Here is a 25265-nt window from a genome sequence, read left to right as displayed (position 1 = left end):
CGACTGAATTGTAATATTGCATGCAATGATCTTTTATAAGATCCCAGAGGCTAATGAGGCTTCTTAAACATATCCTGAAAAATTATGTATTTTGCCTGCACACAAGTGTTTTCTGAATTCTAAATGAGATAAACGTTTAATTAATATTACTCAATTGGTGCTGCCTTGTGATAGGACCCACTCATGTTCCTATAAACATGAATATCTAAAGATAGGTGCACAAAGCTGTGCACACAACGCAATGCTCACCACTCTCAACCCTAGGAGTCTTTCGAAATGAACCAAAATTATTGCTGTTTTGTAAAATATTTAACGCTTTTATTCATGCTGTTCGATTACAAACTTTTTCTTTTTTCTGAGTTTTTTAGACATGATAGACAACAAATAATAAATTGTGCAAAACATTTATGTAGCCTGTTGTGGCCTGCCCATAAATTAGACATGCAGTGTTACATCATATAATTACATCCAATAAGCTTGCTTTCTTTATGCTAGTTGTGAAATTCCCAATGCATTTCGGGTTTTCAACTAATCAAAATTTTTGAATTCGCAATATGGGTAATTGCAATTATTTGCGATTACCTAAATTGCGAATGCAGTTAGGGAATCTCAATTTGCCATTCCCCAAATGCAATTCTTTTAGCTATCGCAAATTGCGAATTTGCATTTAGGAATCGCAAATTACCACCAACTTCTAGTTGGTGGTAATTTAAAAATTCCTAGAAAAATGCACCTTTTCACATTTTTCTAAGTGCCGTGTGGCACACATACATGCCCTTATGTGCCCCATATGTGCACATTTACCTTTTTTGGGGGTGCATCAGGGTAGCCTTTTGGCCCCCCTATCGCCCTTGAAATTGCATTCGCAATTTGCGAGTACCTATTTGGTACTCGTGTTTTGCGAATGTCTTCCCATTCATTCCTATGGGCCTCTAGGCCCATAGGAATGAATGGGAAGGCATTCCTTAATAGTGAATCGCAATTTGCCATTCACTATTTTTTTCCCCCTCGTATGACCTCCGTAGCCATAGCAACCTCTCGACCTGATCCACCTCCGGTGCTTATAACTTGGTGGTTCCAATCTCAGCTGATGTTCTTACGGGGAGCGCCTGTTGCACATAACCTGAGCTGACCCAGAGGTTTTAATCATTGGAACTTATCCTATACCTTGATCTAATCTAATCCAGTCAAACGATAGGTCATTCAACAAGTTCCAAAATAACCCAATCTCTGGCCTTTCTCTATATACATTTGCCCTCTGATCTAAAGCTCTAAAATATCTTACAGAATTCCACCAGGCATTCCAGGTAGGGGTACCACCTGACGCTAGAGTTTACAGATCTCTCTGCTGGCCAACAGGATCAAATAAAACACCAATTTATATTGCAAACCCATCGGGACATGCACCCCCAGACATAGAAACAATACCAAATAAGATAAGAGATGGGCTTACCTCCACAACGATACCCAGGACCCTGGAGATAGTCTTACCCACATTTTTTCCAAAATTCTTGTATCTTGGGGAAAGAAGCGGAAACATGGATGTCATCTGCACTCGGGAGACGACATCTAAGACATCTAGCTTCTCCACTTCCCTTTATTCTGGATATTTTAAGAGGGGACCAGTATATCCTGTGGAGTGTAAAGAAGTGGTTTCTCCTGAGTGCAGCAGATTTAATTAGTGGGTAAAGAAGGTCTAGAGATACTTGCCAGAAATCTTTCAGCTCCTCACCCGGCAAGTAGTTCTCCCAGACCCGGTATGGCTTTTCCATCTTTCTGTCTACTCCAGCCAGGAGATGATTATACCAATGAGCCACTTCTTTCTTCCTCTGGGCCAGATCTTGTATTTTCCATGGGATTATCTTCCAAAAGGGACCAGCGTTGACTCTTACACCAGGATGAAATCTTATATAATTTAAACCTCGAAAGAGTACCTCTCATGGTGTGGCTCCAAAAATCCCTAGGATAACATTTATTTCCCACTACAATGTCCTTTCAATGCGAGAATCCAGTCTCTTTTAACGGACGGGCTAGAGCATCCAGTAAACACTCCGACGTTCCAGGGAAGCCCCACACTGGGGCCCAGTCAGTATAATAAGAAAGTCCCAAGCAGTCTCGACAGTCCAACCATAACTTGGCCACCATACGCAACGGCTTCAAACTAACTTTTTAAAAAAAATTAGAGGAGCCAAGCTTGTACATGAATCCTGGGTTCTCTACACCAACTAGCATAGCTTTAAACATGCTACCAATTAACGAGTCATCTGGAGTAAGCAATAACATCCTGCAGTTTTTTAATTGGTAAGCCCAACAGTATAGCTGAAAGTCTGGTAAACCCATACCTCCATGCAATAATTTGCGCCTTAATTTTTTTCAGGACAGCCTGATCCCTTTACCTGCCCAAATAAAGGAAGATTTCTTGCCCTGAATTTTAAGCGGATGCACTTTTGCAAATTCTAGAGGGATGCTATTAAACAAATAAGTGCATTTCGGAAGCACACACATTTTGATCAAATTAACCCATCCGTAATGGGAGAGCGGTATACTCTGCCGTCTTTTTAGTAAAACATCAACCTCTTTAGAGACTCTGACTAAATTAGTTTATGGCATTTTTCCAGGACTTTGAGTGATTATAACTCCAAGATATCTAAGTTCCCTGGCGAAAAATCCCTCCTGATCAATGATGTTCTATGCCATAATCTCAGTTTTATCATTATTGATTTCATATCCTGAAAATTTCCCAAAAATCTGTGCTTCAGCAAGAAGCTCCGAAAGTGTAATGTTGACATTTGAGGATAACAAAATCAAATCATCTGCGTAGAGCGCTAGATTCCTCACAAACCCATTTATTGGAAAAGGAGCAATCTTCTTATTCTGTCTTAAACTCTGGGCAAAAGGCTATATATATAAATCAAAAAGAATGGGGGACAATGGGCAGCCTTGCCTAGTACCATGCCCTATTTTAACAATAGGAGAAAGACTACCATTAACCAGAATCTGAGCATGAGGTGATTTATATATTTTTTAAAGTACTTCCCTAAATTCGTCACCGAAGCCAAAAACCTTTAAAGTCCTATCCAAGAAATGCCAATTCACGTGATCGATGGCTTTGGCAGAATCAACAGTAATAATTGAAAGAGGAAGACCCTGTGACGATGCCAGATCAACCGCCCAAATTAAAGTGTATACCAACTCAGACATCTGCTCACCCGGAAGAAAACCCTTTTGATCCTCGTGGATAATTGGCCCTATGATCTTACAGAGCTGATTATTCAAAATACCCACAAAGACCTTGTAATCATCATTTAATAATGAGATTGGCCGATATGACTGGCACTGGATTGGACCCTTTCCGGGCTTCAGGATCAAAGCAATAACTGCATCACTCCAGGAGTCAGGCAAAAGGGAGGTACCATCTAGGATCTCATTATACAGCTTCAGCCAGGCCAGGATAACCTCTTCCCACAATAAGGAATAAACCTCAATCAGAATCATGCCAGGGCCTGTCGCTTTCACTTTCTTAGCTCTAGCTAAAACAGTTAATATCTCATTCCCTGTTATTTCTGATGTGAGTATTTTTTGACTATCCTCGATCATTTTAGGTAACTGTTTCTCCATGAGTCAACTATCAATATATTCCTCCACGAGCTGAAGGTCTTCTTGATATAGCTCCTGGAAAAATTGCGCAAAAGCCTGTTCTATATTATCTTTATCTTCTGTGATATATGTGCCAATTTTAATTCTACTAATATAGTTGTAAGATCTATCAACTCTACTCTTCATGGCTAAAAGCTTGCCACAGTTCTCCCCTTGCTCAAAATCCCTCATTTTACTAGCCTCCCATTTCTTAAGTAAAATCTCTTCAGACTTAAGTCTGAATTTTAGCTTTAACTCTTCTACTCTCTTTATTAGGTTATCATTCTCTATACCAGGAGGACATCTAAACTTTAAATCTGCTTCTGCCCCTGCTATCTTTAATTCCAGGTCAGCCAGCTCTACCCTCTCTGCCCTAGCCCAGCCCACAACTGCCCATTTTAGTGTCCCTCTCAGACAGGCCTTAAAGGTATCCCACACAATATACAAAGGTGCCAACCCCAAGCTGTCTTGAAAGAAGCTAGCTGTTTCAAACCTCAGAAAGCCTGGAGTTGAACATTGCAGAAGAAATCTCCTATTTAAAGTCCATCTCCTCAGGGGAGACTCTTGAGGAAGAACTAGGTTAAGGGCTATGGCGCCATGGTCAGAAAGGTGTATGGACAAGTATTCAATTGAGCTTACTTTATCAAGCTCTGAGTGATCCATGAATATGTAATCAATTCTGGAATAATGCGAGTTCTTTTTACTATAAAAGGAGTACTCCCTAGTCTCCCCCATTTTTTTCCGCCATATATCACAAAGGTTAAAGTTTTTAAGTGTAGTCAAAAGATGGGCCTTAACATGTGGAGCTGTTACCTGTGTTCGGGGGGAGAATCTGTCTAGCTTGTTATTTAAGAGCACATTGAAGTCTCCTCCCAATATCCGAGGAGCCTCATAATCAGCCAGGGCAAGACAAAGATTATTTAAAGCCGCTATGTCATCCTCATTAGGGCCATAATAACTAGCTAGAGTGTATTTAGACTCCTGACATTTAATTTCCACAAAAACCCAGCGCCCTCTATCGTCTACCTGGGACTTAATAAGCTTGATCCCTGAATTTGCTTTAGGGTAATGGCAACCCCCTTCGAGCAGCATTGCTGGTCCGAGGCTATGTTCATATTAACCCATCTATGTTTGCCGAATAATGCTTTACACTCTGATTGCAGAAGATGGGTTTACTGAATCATAAGTATCCTAGCTGAGCTAATTTTTTAAGTACTGGAGAATCAGACGCTGTCTTCCTCTAACTCTTAAACCGTTAACATTCCAACTTAAAAATTCTAGATGCCATTTCCCTCCTTGAGCAGGTCTTCCCTCCATCATAGCCCTGACTCCATCCTTTGCTGTAGCTACTGGAGGTTGTTATGTCACATGAAATTGTTGTTACGTCTACTTTTTTTAGTTTTTTCCCAATGCTCCCCACCAACAAACGTGAAAACCCCCAAACCCCCCAAACCCCACCAACCCCCCCAACCCTCCCACAGGAACCCTCCTTGTCTATGTAAATGTAAATGTAGTTGAGCTTATATAGCGCACAGCTACCCGCTGTGGGTTTCCCGGCGCTTGCTTAGGGAACCCGTCCTGGTATTCCCCTGTGAGATAGCAGGGTATCCACAAGGTGAAAGTCAGGCATCCCGCCGCGAGGGGCCATTGTGGAGATTAAGCAAGCTATTGCCCAGAGTCACAGAGTGTGAACCCGTGAGTCGAGGAGGCACCGGGGCGAGAATTATCGAGTCCGTGGAATTTTTAGCCCAAGACCCGCCGAGGCGGGGAATTGAACCCTGGTCCAGGACCGGTCCAGGACCGATCTCAGCTTCCGGGTCTGCCGCCTCTAACCCCTGAGCCACACTTCTCCATTACCATCCATCTACCCATTAGCAATAAACTATTGCCTTTTGAGCCGAGGCTCTCCAGCCTCCTACAAAAAATAAAATAAAAAGAGACCAAAATAACGATGGACGCTGAATTCCCTTAATCTATAAGCTATAAACCTGATTTAGTTTGTGCCAAGAAGCTGTCCACTTCCTCCGGGAACCTAAAGTTATACATCTTATTAGCCTATACAACTTTTTGAAAAGCTGGAAATCGTAGCTGTACTTGGGCTCCCTGATCTCTTAATGCATCCATTCGCTTCCCCAGTTCCCATCTCCTATCTTCTGTAACCCGGGAAATATCAGACCGAATTCTAAAGGAGGCATTGTGAACCTGTATAGTCTTAAGTTTAAGAGCTGCCCCCAGAAGTTGCTCTTTAAGAAGATAGGATTGGATGTATACTAGGATTTTCCTTGGCTTTTTCCGAGCGGGATCCAACCTAAAGGCGTCCCTATGGACTCGCTGAATCTCAGTTTCCCAAACTGATGCAGCAGCAACCTGGTGAAAGGCTTTAGTCAAAATGTCTATAACATATGCTTTTAAGTTGTAACCTTCCAGCCCTTCTTTTAAGTCTAAAATCCTGATGTTATTCCTTCTCGAGATATTTTCAAGCCTCTCCAATCTCTCCGCCAAGTCCCGCTCTCTTTCTTTCAGCCTAACCACTTCCTGGGTGTTATCTTTAACCTCCAAACCTAGTTCCCCACTTTATTTTCAAGGGCCTCCATCCGATGCGTCAGTGCCAACAGGTTTTCCTCTAGGCTGGTGCAAGTGTCTTGTATCATCTTCTGATATGTTTCGGAGGTGGAGAAACAATCTCCAATCTCCGCTGATAGCTGCCTTAACATCCCGTGTAATGTGTCCGGGCTCTGTGCTGCTAACTCTGAAGACATATCCCCTAACTCATCTTGCTCATCTTGACTGGCCCTCCCTGCCATAGAGGCCATAGAGGCAGCCTCACTTAACGGAGAGAATCGATTAGAGAGTGGAATGGCAGGATTTAATTCCAGGGATTTGCCTGTTTAACAGATTCCTTGTTGCCCTGAGTATTAGCCATAAAATAAGACCTAAGTGAGGGAGTTACTTTTGAAAGAACTTGGTTTTTATTTTTCTTCCTGCCCTTCGCAGGAGTAGATTTCCCAAATTTATTGAGGGGCTTCTTATGTTTGTGACTATTTATCAGGGTCTCAGTGTCTTGCAAGGTTGTATGGGTTGTTGCGCAAGAGGTTCTCCTCCCAAAAAGGTTTGTGATCTTAATTTGTATCTTTTGCCCAGTGTGACCTCAGTAGTAGGAACTCCAGCTGTTGATTTATTTGGATTTAACAGACCCCCTTTGATCGGCTGATTCCCTTTTTCCTCGGATTGCCCAGATTGTTGTGTAACTAACTCCATGTGATAAAGGGCAGGCTCATACCTTAATTTAGTTATTGTATTTGGCTGAGGCCTGCATGTAGCACAACTAGTCACTGAATAACTCCTTCCTGGAGTACCTTTTAACACAGTGCCTGGCTCTGTAGTGAGCCTTAAACAATACCTGAAAGTAGTAGGGGACTTCGTTACAGGGCAAGATATACTAAGGAGACTGCCTCTACAATACATCGGCATGTAACCAGAAGACTGATTGCATGAGAAGCGCTGAGCGCGAAGGCACTCAGCAAGCGCCCCCGCTGCCCTGAGTAGCGTTAAAACTGAACTAGCACACATCCAGAACCCGGCAGGTGACAAACAATATTGTTAACCTCCCCTGCCCCTTACCGCACCACGCGGGAGCGGTGACCTTCCAGGTTCTTATCTTGAAAGTCTCGAAGTCCCACACCAACGTTTCACGATCCTCGCTCCTCGCTATCCAGAGTGCCTCACCTCCTCAGGCTACAGAGAGCCGAAGGCATCACTCACACTGCCTGTGACCTTCTGAGAAAGCAAAACCACAGCCGCGCCCTACTCTGCTACTCCACTGCAATCAGTTGTGCCACACAGGGAGGAGGCAAAACTCGGCAAACCCCGCAAAGTCACAAAATCCGATGGAAAGATGCCGAAAATGACACCCAGTAGCAGAGCAACGGTCCCACGCCGGAGGTATGCACAAACTCAGAAAAATTTGGGGAGAATTCAGCCCCAAAAACCCATAACGGAGGTCTGGAGGGCGGACGACTCGCGACCAGCTTGCTAGCTGGCCGCCATGTTCCCCCCAGCGATTCACTATTAAGGAATATGTAGGAATCGCAATTTTTTTGCCAAAACCTACATACATTGCATTTTGAAATTCTATAATAACGAATCAGTAAAATCCGCTATTATAGAATCTCAAAATGCTATCTTGATACATCTGGCCCTAAGTCACAATCTACACAATATTTGCTTTTACAAGCAAGGCAAGATAGGGGTGAGGGCCATTCTTGGTGTAGTGGAGGGAAAACGTGCTATAATAGGAGGTGGGATGACAGCACACCTCTTGGTAAGAATTATTTGCCATATTTTCTCATAATCCCGAGGTACACTTAAACTGGAATAGCTTCCGGCAGTACAACACAGTTAAATGAATTCTAAACAGAGCATATTTTCCACTGCTGATATGGCAGATGTGCAATTTCTGCTTGTGGACCAGGCTCTATTACTACTGCTCAGTTTCTAAATTAGGCCTTGCATCCTAATCTGCATTTAGAAATGTAATGCCCTTTTAGACAATAGTTTAAACTGAATGTCACACGGCCTGCCGACAGATGGGTGGGCTTTCCAAATTTATTTTTCCAGCGCTGTTATTGATGGGCAACTAGTCAAAAGTTTTCAATCATGGGGCCAGATGCTCACCATCAGAACTCTGGTAGTTCCCCAACCTGTAAATGATGTGGGGGGACTGAAGGTTTGGTGAAGCAGGAGGATTGGCATTACTCCAATTTTCTCATTCCACTAAACACTAAGGGGCAGATTTATAAGCCCCTTGCGCCACTTTTGCGTCATTTTTAACATGGGAAAAGTGACGCAAAAGTGGCGCAAGGGGCTTGTACATCTGCCCCTAAATGAACCTCTAAGTATGATGTTTGCTTTACAATACACATTTGATCCTACACATATTTGCACACGGGGACGCATATTATGTTAAGAAAAACACATTGAGTGACATGGTGGCCCAGTTCACCAGTCCTAAGAGAAAAGATTATCATTTGAATTACAAAAGAGTAGAGTATGTCCTGAAGACATTGAAGAACAGCAGCTGCTTTGAAGGGTGTACTTCCCTCTATTGATCTCTGCCCTCTACATCTGCACTAGCACTGAACATTTAGTAATAGGATCCAGTAGCAGACAAAGGTAAAACTCCTTTTACTCTTGTTGCAGTGTAAGAGTTGTAAAATGTTTATTATGCGAAAACTCTCCTTTACTACTCTAACCCGTACTGGGCCCTTTCTGATTAGACAATCTGCAGCACTTCCATTTATCACAGAGGCAATGATCCGCTGACAAATTTTAGTTCAGCTGGATCTGGGGCTGGAATACCCATTGGCACAGTCTTGTCAGAAGTATGATAATTCACTTCAGGAGGTCCAATCGGTTTTTGGCAACTAAAAGGTGGAAACCTCTGCACCATTCCTTGTGTCTCATCAAATTGTGTCTGATTCTGAATAACATTCATATGTACAGCATTATTCGTTCGGTTCCGAACCATAGGTGTATGAAGCAGTGATCTTATCAGATCTGAAGAACTTCCACATTTTGTATTTACTCGAGTAGGAACAGTCAAATTATGAACTATGCTTATCTGGAACCCAGACTTGTCAGGGGGACAACAGATCCAATAGTAATGGGAACAGTCAATTCAACTGGAGTACTTCAATCAATCAAGTTCATAGGGGCTGACACTTCTGTTCTTCTACTTACAGGAGAGATAAGCATAGACTCCTTAGGCATCTCAGGCAATACAGGAGCATTTTATTTTTCAGCTGAACTAGTATTCATCAAGTCTCCAGTCTGTGTATTATTATAATGTGGTGGACGATTCATCAATAAATCATTCAAAAATTTGGCATCTCTGTTGCTCTCTTCTCCCTCTTTCTCTGTATCAATTATGTCTGTCTCCAAATGTTTTTTTCTCTCTTCTCTTGGCCTTAACATCTTCCTCAACCTCTAGTACTGGATACCATCATGTTTCATGTATTACATCTGCTTTCCACATTTTCTGCTGTGCAACCCATCTAGCTTCTGTGTAATGGTCCATATTTCATCTATATCTACCTTGGAATTTCTCCTGGTCTTTCTGATGAGCAAAATGCTCCCAGGTATTTAAACCTCAGTTACATTGGCTCTAACAGGATCTTTCATTTTGTACATTCTTTTCCTTAAATTCTCTAATTAAATGTTCTGTAACAAGGGAACTGCAAAGTATCATCTAGCTCAGTGACTTCATGCCAAATCCCAAGCCACAGACATGGACGTAATCCTTTTTCCATCATGACAATGTATCCTGGCGTACCCTTCACAGACACCGCGGTGGCCCTCCCTAGGCTTCGGGGGCCACGACGGAGTCCCTCGGTGCAGCGCTTCTTATTCTCCCGGTGCAGCGATGTCAGCGCGGCTCCCCGACGTCACGGGGGAAACCCGCGCAGCTCTGCTCACGTCTTCCGGGCCGGCGGCGGTGATCGTTGGCCTCCAGTGCTCAATGGGCACAGCGCTCCAGCAGACTCGGCATGGGCTGGCGAATACCCGGGCTGCTGCGGTGATCGGGGGGCATACAGCGCTTCTCAGGCACAGCGCTTCTCAGAGGTACCCAGGCTGCGGCAGTGATCGGGGGGCATACAGCGCTTCTCAGGCCCAGGGCACAAACCAGTCCTGGGCCCACGGCAGCGCCCCAGCAGGCAGTAGCAGTTTCTTGGGGGACAGCGCTGGCAGCAGGTGGCAAAATCTTGAAATGTAGCGCTTGGAGGACACAACGCTAGCAGGAGGGGGCAAGTCCTTACAGTAAAGCGCTTAGATGACACAGCGCTTACCTCGTGGTTTCCCCACAGCCGCAGCGCTCACAGGCCCTTCAGCGCTTAGGGTTCACAGCGCTAGTTGGGGTGATCTAGATGTTAGGCAGCCAGCGCTTCTTCTCACAGCACTGGCAGTAAGTGACAAACATTAGTGGCAGAAGTTAGCAGCAGTGGTTGGGAGGATGGAAGGCTTGAGCAGGCACACTGGAGTTTGCACCCCGGGTTCCGCTCACACTGGGCAAGGTCAGCGGGCTGGCAAGATCACTCAGCTATCTTGGGGACAGCAGGGCCTAAGCTCAGTCAGCGTCAGTAGTGTAGCTTCCCCCTGGCCAACAGCCTATACTCCAGAGGAGGGTCCCCAGGTCCAGTAGTGCTCCAACTGACTGTCAGGTTTCCCTCCTTTACCTTTATACCCCTAGGTCATGTGACCCTACAAAAAGGCGGCAAGTTCTGGCACCAGCCTGGGGGGTTGGAAGTTTTTAGGAGGCTCTGGGGACTCTGTGGTGGCTTCTCTGGTGACAAGAGGCAGGGCGCTGGGGGTTACAGTATCATTATGTCCCAGCCTGATCCCAACTACTAGCGTGCAGCAGGACAGTGGCCACTCCGCAGTAGCAGGGGCCTACGGCGACCATATTGTCAAGAGAGAGCACCTGCACCTCAGCACTGTTCAGCAGCGGTAAGGCGCCCAGAGTCCTATGTCCAACAAAAAATGGTGGTAAAAATTGAGGAAGAAAGGGAAAAAAATGCGGGGTAAGACCACTCTAGGGCTGACAGGTCTAACACATCCAATAACATACATGATTACATGAATAGTACAAGCGAGGAAGCATTACATTGTTTTCCTGCATCTAACCACCAATTTCATGTATTTGCTATACAGTCAATAAAAATGTCCTCATCTAAGAGTTGTAGTTTAAAAAAAGCAGGTGACATTGTCTCATACCTTGCTCTTTTGAATGGGCAAGATCCATCTTTTCCTTATTAGGGTATAGAACTTACAAAAGAACATGACATAAATAGTAGTCTGGGCGGATATTTCGTCACATGGACATAGGCATAAAGGGCGTGACCAGTCGTTCTCCTTTGGGAATGTGACCAAATTATGAAAGTTGCCTAAACGTAGGTGTGTCAACAGCAACCTATCATGGCACCCTTGTACATTTATTAATTAGTATAGTATCCCACCTTGTGTCAGAAGCAGTTGATTCTCTCTGACAGACGATTTGTTGTTATTGTTAGAAAATCTTATTGTCTCCAGGAAATTCATGCACAATGTCTCTAATTCCTTCCTTGTGATGGTGGTCAGGTTACCAGGATTGAAAAAATATTCGGGGCAACCTAGATCAGCCATGACATTTTTAACATAAATCAGCCAAGGGATGCAGGATTCCCGTTGCAAGTTCTAACAATCATTTATCACATCCCGATTGAGACCAGTCGCTGTACTCGTCCATACCTTGTGCCATAATAAGACCGGCTGCATTTTAATTAGATCAGATAAATATAACATTCCAGATTTAGCATGACAGATGTACATGGCTGTGCTGTTTGAAACTGCTAGAGGATATCTTAAAAACGTATTTGTGGGGGGCGTGGCTAAGCGAGCCGCAATGGCGGACGCGAGTTAGACGAGCTCCGTCCAGCCCGCGGTAATATCCTGCAATATCCTGGTTCCCCGACCAAGCATTGGGTCGGAAGGGGGTGTAGAGGCATTGCCCCTCCGAGCAACCACCCGACGGAGCTCCGGGGAGCCTGAGTGCGCTATCAGCGGTGGAGTCGCGCGGATCGGGCCCAGAGACGCTGCTGACGCCGGGGAGTCGAGTGCTGCATCCGGACGGCCCCTGGCGGTGGCAGATCGAGGTGCCCATGGCCCCGAGCGGAACCATAGTGGCTGTGATTAACGGCAAGTGATGGAAGCGATGCTGGGGGCTGGCGGCCTGCGGGACACAGCAGCGGAATAAACAGGGCCTACCGCGCCACCGGGGGCCAGGTGAGGAGCTGCGTGGGGCCGGCCCGGCGACAAAAGAGCGGCGGCTGTTGTAGAGGGCCCGACGGAGGGGATTGGCCCTAGAATCACACGCTGCAACGCTGAGGACTGGCAGTGAGGGAGCGCTGAGAGCCATCACAGCCAACAAACTCAGGTCCCATTGACCGAGTGCCGGAGAATTAGAGGGACGGCCCGGAGTGACGGTGGTGAGGGCCCCCTTGGCATTGTGAGCTACGGAGGCGGTACCTGGCGGGGCTCCGATCCTCATCTGCGTGCATGCGGCTGTCCACACGCGGGCTGCTACCTGCAGCGGGCCAGGGGCGAGGGCCTACTTCTGGACGCGAGGTTGCGGCCTAGGCGGGGTGGCGATTGATGACACGGCGGCCGGACCGGGCCGTGGAGGTGAGCAGGGCGGAGGAGTGATACTCGCGACGGGTCAGAGGGCAGCCCCTAGACAAAGGAGCAGAGTGTGACGACACCGGGGCACCCGGCATGTGCAGGGCAGCGCCTGGGACTCGGCGGAACGCCCTAGCGGTGTGCAATTGGTGGTGCGATCGGCCGAAGTGCAGTGGAGAATCGTGGCCTTGGGCCTGGTGGACAGCTACATTGAGGGCGGTTGGTCAGGCAGATCCTGGTCAGTCGGCGCCTATGGTGCACAGAGAGGCCACCCAATCGCTGGCAGGATTGGATTGATTCTGTGGATCTCTTCCTACGTGGGATCGAAGGGTTCGGCCCCCTGGAGGGGATTCCTGCGTTTGGCCCTGCTGCAACTGATCCTGTGGGGGGTCTCTGCGAGAGGACATGACAAGAGACAAAGGCGGTGGCTCCGCTCGCCATGGCCCAATTGATAAATTTACTGGCCCCGGAGCGGCAGGTGGCGCGACCGGGGGACCGTCAGAGACTATCCCGGACAATGCAGCCCTGATGGCGCCCATAACCCAATCCAGAGACATGCTAGATGCCAAGATCGGGGCGGTTGGGTCATATGTCACATTGCTGCGTCAAGATCTGCGCAACGCAGTGTCTCGCATCACAGAGGCGGAGACCCGGATCTCAGGGGTGGAGGACGATGTTACCACGCTGAAACAAACAATGGCATCCATGGAAAAGATTCAGCGGGGATTGGCGCTTTGAGTGGAAGATGCAGAAGGACGGGCCCGGCGGAACAATTTGAGATTTGTGGGCTTTCCAGAGAGCTGCGAGGCGGTTAATATGGAACGCTTCCTCACACAGTGGCTGGAAAGTTGGCTCCCACCGGATGCGCTATCACGCTGCTTCATGGTAGAACGGGCCCACCGGGCGCTGATGCAGAAGCCGCCGCCGGGGGCGTGATCGCGGCCTGTGATAGCGAGATTCTTGAACTATTTGGACCGGGATGCTGTTCTGAAACAGGCCCGGGCTAAAGAACCGCTGCAATATGAAAATGTACACATCTCAATATTCCCCGACTACACCCGCCTGGTGCAGCAGCAGCGTCAGTCCTTCATGGCCGCGAAGGCCCGCTTGAGAGACCTTAAGCTACCATACGCCCTATTGTTTCCGGCTCGCCTGCGGGTGGTGTATCAGTCCCGTACTCACTTCTTCGATACCCCGGAGGAGGTATTCAAGTGGACTGACGAAACTGTGCGGATGCGAGTGCCTACGCCGCCTGGCAGGGAGTCGGCAGCGGTTGGGGGACAGGCGGTCACGCTCCAGGAGGCGCTCGGTGTCTGATGGGGCTGCCACGGGGGGTGGCCCGGAACATGGACATTGACCTCTGGTATCCTGTTGTTTGGGGTTGGTTAGGGGCGGGGGAGGTCTCTCAAGCCCTCAATGTGCTCATCATAGTCCTTGAGATGAAACGGTCGGGGGGAACAACCTTTACAACGCAACTTTTACAACGCACTACACTTACAACGCATTTTTTACAACGCAACATCCACTACAACGCATTCCATTACATCGCATGACACTACAACGCATTTTTAAAAACTACCTTTACAACGCATTCCATTACATCGCATACTACCTTTACAGAGCATACCATTACAACGCATAATATTACACTATACTATCCAACACTTACCCTACTGTTGCACCCCCTGGAGTTAGAATAGTAATTTTTACCCCTATACTATCCAACACTTACCCTACTGTTGCACCCCCTGGAGTTAGAATAGTAATTTTTACCCCTATACTATCCAACACTTACCCTACTGTTGCACCCCCTGGAGTTAGAATAGTAATTTTTACCCCTATACTATCCAACACTTACCCTACTGTTGCACCCCCTGGAGTAAGAATAGTAATTTTTACCCCTATACTATCCAACACTTACCCTACTGTTGCACTCCCTGGAGTTAGAATAGTAATTTTTACCCCTATACTATCCAACACTTACCCTACTGTTGCACCCCCTGGAGTTAGAATAGTAATTTTTACCCCTATACTATCCAATACTTACCTTAAATGCAATGTAATATTATGCATTGTAATTGTATGCGTTGTAAAGGTAGTATGCGATGTAATGGAATGCGTTGTAAAGGTAGTTTTTAAAAATGCGTTGTAGTGTCATGCGATGTAATGGTATGCGTTGTAGTGGATTTTGCGTTGTAAGTGCATGCGTTGTAAAAGTATGCGTTGTAACGTCATACATCCAACGGTCGGGGGAACGAATGAGTGGGCTGGTTTTCTGCCGGACTTGTCCGGGTCGGGATCTGGCCTGAGGACCATGGGCTGTGAGTTTGGGATCCATTGGATGGGGCAGTACCACTTCCCCAGTTGGGAGTTGGGTATTCGCCCCGCCGCGACAGATGCTTCAGTGTTCTTGAAGTATGGGAGGTTTGTTTGGGGGGAGTTGTTATTGGTTCCGCGTCGCATTTTCCAGGTGGGCTCCTGACTTTAGTCCTACATCTAGCCACAGTCCTCTATGGGTGAGGGAGATGAGGTTCCTTCCCAATGGCTAGTGCACGGCTGGGGGACACAAGAGTCCCAGGTACCCTCCGAATTATAAGCTGGAACATGAGGGGGACCCTAGATAAAATTAAGCGAGGGGCAATATTACATCAGGCTAAAAGGGCTCGGGCGGATATTCTCATGCTGCAGGAAACACACCTCTTGGGTACGAAGACCCCATGTTTGCAACAATATGGGTACCACCAGGTATTTCACGTGGGATTTGCGAGGGGGTCCAGAGGGGTAGCGATACTGGTCCATCGTAGGGTCCCATATGTACACGCGCAGTAGTGGATTTACCCACAGGGCCGTTATTTATTTATCAGGGGTACGGTTGGGAAAGTCCCCGTGATTTTGGGCAGTGTGTATGCCCCCCCTCCCTTACAGTGGTCTTTTGTAGAGAAGGCATTGGCCCTCTGGGCGGATATGCCGGATATGCTCTCTGTCGTGGGAGGGGACTGGAATGATGTCATGGATTTGGCCAGGGACCGGAGTGGGGGGGAGGGTGGTGAGCGGAGAGGTGGCCCCACGAAATTCAGCTCCCTGGTGACTAGTCTTGACTGGGTTGATGTCTGGCGGTGGACCCACGGGGATAGGCGGGAATACACGTACCTTTCGGCGGTTCATGCCCCTTTCTCAAGACTGGATTATATATTTCTTCCCCGGGCGCGGATTAGTGGAGTGGTGCTCACGGAGATCCTCCCCCACGGCCTATCGGATCATTCTCCAGTGTCCCTTGAGCTGACTATGGGCAGAGGGCGGCAGTCATTTTGATGGCGTCTGTCGCCGTGGCATTTACAGAATGCAGCCTATAGTACTCATATGAGGGAAGCTATTGCCCATTACTTTGCTTCAAATTAGGGATCGGTGTCGAGTGTGGGGTCCCTGTGGGAGGCCTTGAAGCCAACTCTACGTGGGGTGGACATCTCCTGGTGTTCGGCGTCCCGCCACAAGCGCAGGGAGGAGCTGACACGAGCGGAGGCCTCCATTGAGGCACTCGAGCGGCAGGCCAGGGAGGAGGGGCGGGGACGGTGGGTGCGGCCCTTGCTCCAGGCCCAACAGTCATGTGCAGCCCTTCTCATGGATGAAGCTCGCCAGACTTGGCTGGCGACACGTAGCAGGATTTATCAGTGGGGGGACAAGTCCGGGAAAATGATCTACAGGCTCTGTCAGGGCGCCTTTCACGCCCAGGCCCTTCCGGGTTTAGTGGATAATACAGGAGCTCCGATCACTGATCAGCTCCTTATAGCCAAAAGCTTTGCTGCCTATTACGCGGAGCTTTATGCCCCCCCGGGAGTGCCTGCCAGCGGCCACCATCGAGCGATTCCTAGCTGATCTACCCCATAAACAGATATCGGATGAGGTGCGGGATCGTCTGGAGCGTCCGTTGACGGAGGAAGAGCTCAGCACGGCCTTGGGGGAGCTTAATCCAGGGAAGGTGCCTGGGCCCAATGGGTTTCCGAGCGAATTTTTCAAATGCTATAACATACAATTGGCCCCTTACTATCGAGCCGTAGTGGAGGAGGCCAGGGAGAGGGGCATGCTTCCCCTGGACTGGAGACACGCGGAAGTGGTGGTATTTCTCAAACCCGGCCGGCCCCCGGATCAACGGGCCTCGTATCGTCCTATCTCCCTCCTCAATGTGGAGGCGAAAGTCCTGGCCAAAGCATTGACCAACCGCCTTCTGCCCCACATATCGACTCTTATACACCCTGACCAGGCAGGATTCATACCCAAGAGGGCCACTAGACACAATATAAGGCGGGCACACGTAGCGGTGGGGGCGGTTCGACAGACCGGCGAGAAGGCGGCACTACTGTTGGCAGACATGGATAGGGCCTTTGATTCCTTGAGCTGGGTATACCTGTTTGCCTTACTGCGCCGACTCAATCTGGGCCCGAGCTTCCTTTCCTATCTCCAGCTCCTCTATACAGATTTGACGGCGGCGGTGCGGGTGGCGGGGGTGAAATCTACTGTCTTTCCCATACAACGGGGCACGCGGCAGGGATGCCCCCTGTCCCCATACCTGTTTGCCTTGGCAATGGAGCTGCTGGTGGCGTGGGTGCGTATGGATGTGCAGGTCCGGGGTTTTGAGTGGTCTCCGGGGGTGTCAGACAGAATCGCATTATATGCAGACGACGTCCTGTTTTTCCTTACGGAGTTAGACATATCGGGACCGCGACTCCTACGGATCATGCAGATCTTTGGAGAGACGTCGGGACTGTATATGAATCCCTCCAAATCCACACTGTGGATCCTGGGGGATTGCTCGTGGGCGAAAGATATTCAGCTGGCGGTGGGAGGATTGAAATACTTGGAGGTATTCCTTTCGGAGGCTCTGGAGCTTTCTTGGAGCCGCAATGTAGCGCCAGTGTGGGAGAGGATCCGCTCGGATCTCAAAACTTGGTCTTGAATGCCATTGACGCTATATGGCAGGTCCGCAATATTTAAGATGGTAGCACTACCTAAGCTGCTATACCAACTGTAAAACTATCCATACCCGATCCCGCCTCGATGGTTCCGGCAGGTGAACTCAGTATTGGGGCAGTTTCCGTGGGAGGGGGGTAAAGTGCGAGTGGCCCTTAGAACGTGTTTCCTATCCTCGTATTGCGGAGGACTTGCGTCTTCGGATGTCTTATCTTACTATCAGGCCTCGCACCTCCTTGTTCTCAACGAGTGGTGGTATGGGGATAGAGGAGACCCGACGTATGCGCTGGAGAGGTTACTTATGGGAGCTAATACACTACACACTATCCTGTACTCGGCGTCAGTGCGCAGCAGCCTGCCGTCGGTCACGCAAGTGGTTTTCCTGATCTGGCGGCAGACACTGCGTCGGATGGGCTGGTGGAATGTTCTCACCGAAGAGACCCCCCTCTGGAGCAATGGGCGCCTCCCAGAAATGATCGCGCTAAGAGGTTTCCACGGATGGGATGACATAGACATCTGGACATTGGGAGACGTTATGAGCGGCACGACGCTTAAATCATTTCGGGACTTGCAGAGAGAATTTGATTGATTTATATACTTTATTCGATAACAAGGTATCATAAAAGTAATTACAATTCAATTCAACATGAATACGACCACAGGAATTAATAAAAACATATAGAAGTATACATTAAAAGTTTCATAAAAATACAAAACTTGTAAAAGAGGGAAATTAAGTAAAACAGAGGAGTAAGAGAATGTAAGCAAGGGATACATGTCCAATAATAGAGAATTGTTTCATATAGATGGTATGGAGAGACAAAATGGCAATCTAAGCGATGCTTACTTCAACCAGCTTAGATCGTAATTTCCATGCTTTTCCAAGATATTTAGCTACCCCACAAATTACCAACATGGATGTAGTATCCGTTGTTAGGATACGGAGGGCCACTGATGACTGCCTGGTTCCCAGATTACTACAAACTGGGGTTAACCAGCGCTTTCTAGGTGCCCTGTACGCCTTACAGGCAAACAGGAAATGCCCCAGTGACTCAGTAGGGTTGGAACATCCCGGGCAAGCTGTGTGATTAGATTTAAAAATTTTCCAATTGTTTGTGAAAACATTAAGGGGTAGCGTGCCAAACCTCATTTTGAGGAACAAAGCTCTGTCCCTTGGTGAAGAGATGAAATCTAAAAATGGTTCCAGCTTCGGTACTGGCTTGCAGGTCATAAATACGTCAGTTAAAGTGCCCAACTTTGAATCTGTCAGAGCCATTCCCTCTACGCTTGACCAGTATAATTTCTTAATAATGTTTTTATGCGGAGGCTGCTGCAAGAGCCATTCTTCTTTTAGCCCTAGCTTAATTACCATGTCCCTCAAATTTTTCAGCCATGGGATCAGTCTGGAATCATTTAAAGCAATAAGTTCGTCGAGGACGGCTGCATAATTATTCTGGGGTCCTCCTGAGCCGGACCCAAAATAAAACGGGGCGGAGACCAACAATGTCTTTGATGGAACGACGTCCCAAGTCATAAAGTAACGGCTTAGTAGGGGTGGAGACTGGAAGACCCACTAATTCTCTCATAAATTTGTGTTCTACAGAGACTAAGTCTGCAACTCTTTCCGATCCCCACAATTCAGACCCGTAAGTAGCAGCAGACAGTGCCTTGCCCTCATATACTAATAAAGCAGGACTAATGGGCTTGGTAGAGGATAAACGATGGTCTCTAAGGATTGCTCCTGTCACTCTCTTTAAATTTAAAGTCATTTTGACAATATGGGAATCCCATTTAATTCTAGAGTTTATCCTAACCCCCAGATAGTCAAAGGCATCCACTTCTTCTAATGGGGTGCCATTTAGTGCGACAGTGGTTTTCTTGTATTTTTTATTTCTGGATAATACCATCAATTTGGTCTTAGTGGTGTTGATGGTAAGTCCACGATTGTCGCAAAAGGCACTGAACCTGTCGAACAGTTTCTGAAGACCCATAGGAGTCTTAGACATGAGGAGTGTATCGTCTGCAAAGAGGAGGGTAGGTGTTTTTTCCCCCGCCAGGGCAGGGGCATCCGCTGGGTCCTCCCTCAAATGGTCTACCACCCCATTAATAAAGAGGGAGAACAATGTTGGAGCCATCACACATCCCTGGCGAACCCCCCTCTGAACAGGAATACGGTCAGTCAATTGGCCTTCACTCCCCCATCTAATTCTTGCATATGTGCCTTCATGCATTCTTTTGATAAAAGGTATCGTGGTAGCCCCATTCCTTGTAGGACCTGCCAAAGTTTGACCCGGGGAACGAGAGCGAATGCAGTTTTGAGGTCGATAAAGGCCAGGTATAAAGATCCCCCACCAATTAGGACAGTCTTCCAGTACGTGGCTAGAAATCTAAACACCTGGTCCATAGTACCCACTTTCTTCCTAAACCCTGCTTGTAAGTGTGATAAAACGTTTCCCTCTTCAAGCCAGGTCCACATTCGCGAGTTGAGAACCCTGCCAACCACCTTTTGGATGACATCAATTAAACTTATCGGCCTATAGTTGGCAGGGTCCTCTCTCGCCCCCTTCTTATAGATTGTGACCACCTCGGCACCCTTCCATGAGGCAGGGATAGCATGGCCTCTAAGCAGTAAGTTCATCTCATTAGTGATAAGTTCTGCCCATGTTAGAGGATCATGGAGGATCAAATCGCCTGGTAGGCCATCAGGGCCTGCCGCCTTCCCGGGAGCTATACTTTTGATGGCGATCTGAACCTCCCCAAATGTAAAGAAGTCTGTTAGATCAGGCTGTAAAAAGGTTGGGTTAGGGTCTGGACTATCAGACGCGAGGTAGTCGGGCTCTACCTCGTTACAATATAATTTTGAAAAGTGCACAGACCACTGCTGTTTGGTTATATTGCTGGGGATTGGTTCAAAGTCTCTTCTGGTTAGTTGAGTTATTAAAGTCCAGAAGATTTTAGAGTCTTTTGAAAAGGCTGCGCTCTTTAGTGCTTGCCAATGTTCCTCCTCCCATGCCCGTTTAGCAGCTACTATGGATTTTTTATAAGCTTGCCTAGCCAACCTAACAGCTACCGGATCTTTTTTGCGAAGTGCAAGTGTGTTCTCCTGTCTCTGAATTCTACATTCATTGGTAAACCATGGGTTGCCTCTCTTGGGTGGGAGATTTATACCAGCTTTTGGTCCTTTTATTATAAAATAAGAGCCTATATCCTCAATAAGTGTTTTATAAGAATTATTAAGGTTAGCATAATTTGTCTCAAGCGACACGGCATTGAGGAGAGCAAATTCTCCGGCCTTAGAGGCCACTTGGAGGTTTATGGAGGTTAGGATGTCCTCATGACCTGATACTTTGTGCCATTTCAACCTTCTATTGCAGTTTGTGGGGGTTACTACTTTTGAGGCCAAATTCAGATTTAAGGAATTTGGCCTTAAATTCCATTTAAAAATTGCACAGAGGGGATTATGGTCGCTATCTGACATCTGTTCTACCTTCATGTCAACCACGTGCTCCCAGGATTTTGCATCTATGATAATATAATCGATGCGCGATGGCCCATTTAATCTATTAAAGGTCATAGCCCCATGTAGATCAGAGAGAGTTCTTCCATTTAGGGCACGGAGGTTGAATTCCAGAGTGAGACCGGTCATCTGAAGTGCCCTCGCTGACCATCTCATAGTGGGACTCAAATTTAAAAGGGGGATACAGTTTTTACTATCTTCCTCAGTGAGCCCTAAAAGATCAGCATCTCTTAGTGGTTCATACGTACAGTTTAGGTCACCGCCTAAAATAATATTGGAGAGTGGCGGGATACCTGACAAGACTTTTTCCAAAATGGAAATGGTGGTAGAGTTTTGAGTGGGAGGACCTCCTCTAGCATATACATTGAGAAGGTCAACTCTAGAATCATTCCAGGGCCGTTTGAAAGATAGATGAAGAAGATCTACTGACTTGGCATTATGGGTTTTAATGTCCAAATTCAGTACGACCTTAATCCAAATATGTAGGCCTCCCGAAGGTCGGCCCGCACCCTGGTGGACTGCCGGAATATGAAAAGTAGAATAACCGGGCATATGAAGGGGGTCTAAGCTCCAGGTCTCCTGAAACATGCAAATATCATATTGGTTGACAAAGTCAGACCAGTCCGGATTAGCCAGATGTTTCTTAAGGCCTGCGATGTTCCACGAAAGTATTTGGATTGTTCCCGAATTGTCCTTCCCACTATCTGGTATAACATTTGTCAGAGATAGGGGGGAGTAGTCTTTGAGTAAATGTCCCTTCGTTGGGCCACATGGGGGATGCTGGGTGTAATGTCCTAGGGGGCGTCAATCAACATCCTCTAATCCTCTAAGTGGGGAGAAGCAATTAAAAGTGGGTAGATTAAAAGAGAATAATCCTGCCTGTGGCCGAGTTAAAGTGCTGGGATAGATAGGATTCCTAATTAGCGACTGCGGGTAAAAATAGGTTAGATCAAGGGTTCTAATGGAGCTCTGGTATGGAGCTTGGGACCAATTCACTATATGTCTAGGAGCTCTAACATCTCTAAAATTGACAACAATTACGTCGCCTTCAATGTCCTTAGGCCGTGGGCCCACCCAACCAAGCCTACGAACATTCAAAAGTTCGCCATTTATATTAAGGGGTAACGGCCTATTCTTCCCCAGCCAGTGCAGGACCTTGTTTTTTAAGTCATAATAACCTTCTTTCTTACCTGCCTCTAATGCAGGGACTCCTGTCATAAGTACAACATAGGGAGTTGCCTCTGGTGGAAGGTCTATGTGGTCAAGACTGCCACCGTGTTTTTTGTTTAAAGGGGTGCAGGTGAGTGCCTTGTTTGTGGGAGGGTGGGGGCCTCTAGAGGAAGGGGAGGTAGCAGTTGTCTTTCGGGTGGGTGGTAGGTTAAGTACATTTGGTGGGGGTGGGACAATTTTAGTATTAATAATTTCTGATCTGCTTAGCCTATCATCTGACGCTGGACATAGGTTGACAGCAGAGGTACTATTTAATGGTGCCAAAACCTTTGGCAATTTCTCATTTGGTTTGTCGGTATTTTTCTGGATCATCTGCTCTATTAGCCCTAGTTGATTTGACACATTCTTTATCCTTTCTATTAGTGGAAGAAGAAGTGATTTAAGTACTTTCTCAATTTGGGACATCATATTGTTTGATAAAAGTTCGAATTTACAGTGATCTGACTCCGTAACTTGTTCTACTAACTGCTTGGGTACTGGGATAGAACTGTTTGCGATATTACCCATCGCAGTGTGTTTAGCATTGCCCAAATGATTTGTTTTATTTCGTTTTTTTCCTCCCTTCTTCCTTTTTTTAGAAGGGGGGGGGGGCTACAATGTTGCTTCTGCCTCTCAGCTTTTGCGGGCTGGCAGCATTAGAATTAGACATGGCCCCAAGAACAAGTGTGGTCGGTGGTGTAGAGACCCTGGAATGACTATTAAGGAGGGTAGGAACAGACAAAGATGGGTGTATATGAGAAAGTGACGTTAGATTGCCAACACAAGCAATCGAAGAAGATGTGCAGGCAATGGGGCTGTCCGATAAACAAGAGATAGGTGGGGCCGGCGATGGTGAGACGACCAGCTGGATAGGGCCGAGCGAAGATCTTTTAGATTGTAAATATTCGGCCGATAGACGTCGCTCTACCATAGCTATCTCCTTTTCCAGGACGGAGGCAGCTCTTGTAATAAAATTATCTAACGTGCCTCTGACAGAGCCTCCCAGCATGGATAATTTACGTGATGGGGTACAAGTAGCCATATTAGTAGGCGGACAAATGGCCAAAACCGATAATTACAAATGGCAAAATTACACCACAAATATAAAAAAACAAACGTGGGTTTTATATCATGTGGCCCGCAAACAACGACTACATTAAATAGTGAGTATGTGCCCCTTGACATGCGCTTGTGAACGAGTAGTACCTCAGAGGATGGAGTAATGGCAAACAGGTCTTAGGGAGTGGGCCCAGCCCTGCCTCCTCCTGCCTCTGACGGCCTCAGACGGCCCGCCCTTTGCCCGGGCTTAGCCCCGGGCACTCCCGCGCGCTTCCGCGCTGCGGGGAAGCAAGCCCTGAAATAAGATGCGTATGAGGGCGTGGGGGGCGTGTCTTCCAGGGAGAGCTGCCCAGGTGTAGGCTATTGGGCACGCAGGGGCTCCTGGACAATGGAGTCTCCTGCTGCTCGCAGGCCTGTCAGCTGACGCTCACCCGGCTTAGGTCAGTCCCACTCCACACCGCTTCCACAAATCCTGATGGGCGCTGCGGGACCCGCGCAGCGGGTCCGGCGAGGTGCTGGCGTCGATAGGGCAAGGAGAGTCCTGGTGGAATTCTCTATGCCCCAATCACAGTTCTACATATATCTGAAGTTGCGGCATGCACTGTCCCCCAGCCTGGAGGGCCTGACATCTCTTCCAGAGTTTAGCCCGCTAGAAGCGAGACTTTTTATGGGGGATCTGGAGACCAAAAAGATCTCCAGGATCTATCAGGCCCTGGTGATTCATTGCTCTACGAAGCTCCAGAAGTTGCGGGGAGATTGGGAAACTGACGTAGGTGCCTTAGATGAGGACGACTGGAGGGAGGCCCTGGTAGCCCCGAGGGAAGCGGCTATAGCGATGCGACTGCGCCTCATACAATTTAAATATCTGCATAGAGTTTATTTTACCCGGGCCAGACTGTTCCGAGCGGGCTTGATTGCTGCTCCGGACTGCCTCAGGTGTGGTCAGGAGGAGGGGACATTTATTCACACTATTTGGCACTGCCCAGCGCTGGACCGATTCTGGAGGGGGGTAATTACCTGTCTGTCCGAGGTGCTGGGGTGGGCGATCCCGCGCACGCCACGATTTGCATTACTACATGTCATGGAGGGCATTGGGGGCAACGTATATAAGTGGCACCTGCTACGGCTGGGCCTTACACTAGCAAAGCGGGATATGACCAGAGCGTGGAGAGCGCCTAGAGCTCCATCGATCACAGCATGGAAAAATGGCCTAGACTTTTGTATGGGGCTGGAACAGCCCATATTTGTAGCCCGAGGATGTCCACGCAAGCATTATAAAATATGGAAAAGGTGGGCGAATTACCGGGGGCTGTGGCTGGAGCCACCAGCAGAAGAAGAGGATTAATTATGGGGATGCCTAGGGAGACTGGTCGAGCAGGGGGGGCGCCAGGCAAGAGAGGAAGAGAGGGGGTTCCATCTTATCACAATATGACGTGGCTGTGGGGCCTTAGGGCTGTTGGGGGGAATCCATAGATATGGTGTGACGCAGGGGATGGGGTGGGGGGAGATTGGGGGGGGGTTGTTATTGTTCGAGATATATTTCAGTGGCATTGCTGGATGGCAAGCGTACAAATAGATTGCTTTAGAGATATGCTGCAATGTGATTTTGTTGACGACTCTGATATTCAGGGTCCTGTAACATCTGTGCAATCAACCAATAAAACATGTT

This window comes from Triturus cristatus, chromosome 5_2, assembly GCF_964204655.1.
Source record: "Triturus cristatus chromosome 5_2, aTriCri1.1, whole genome shotgun sequence".
NCBI lineage: Eukaryota > Metazoa > Chordata > Amphibia > Caudata > Salamandridae > Triturus > Triturus cristatus.
This window is presented reverse-complemented; position numbering follows the sequence as displayed.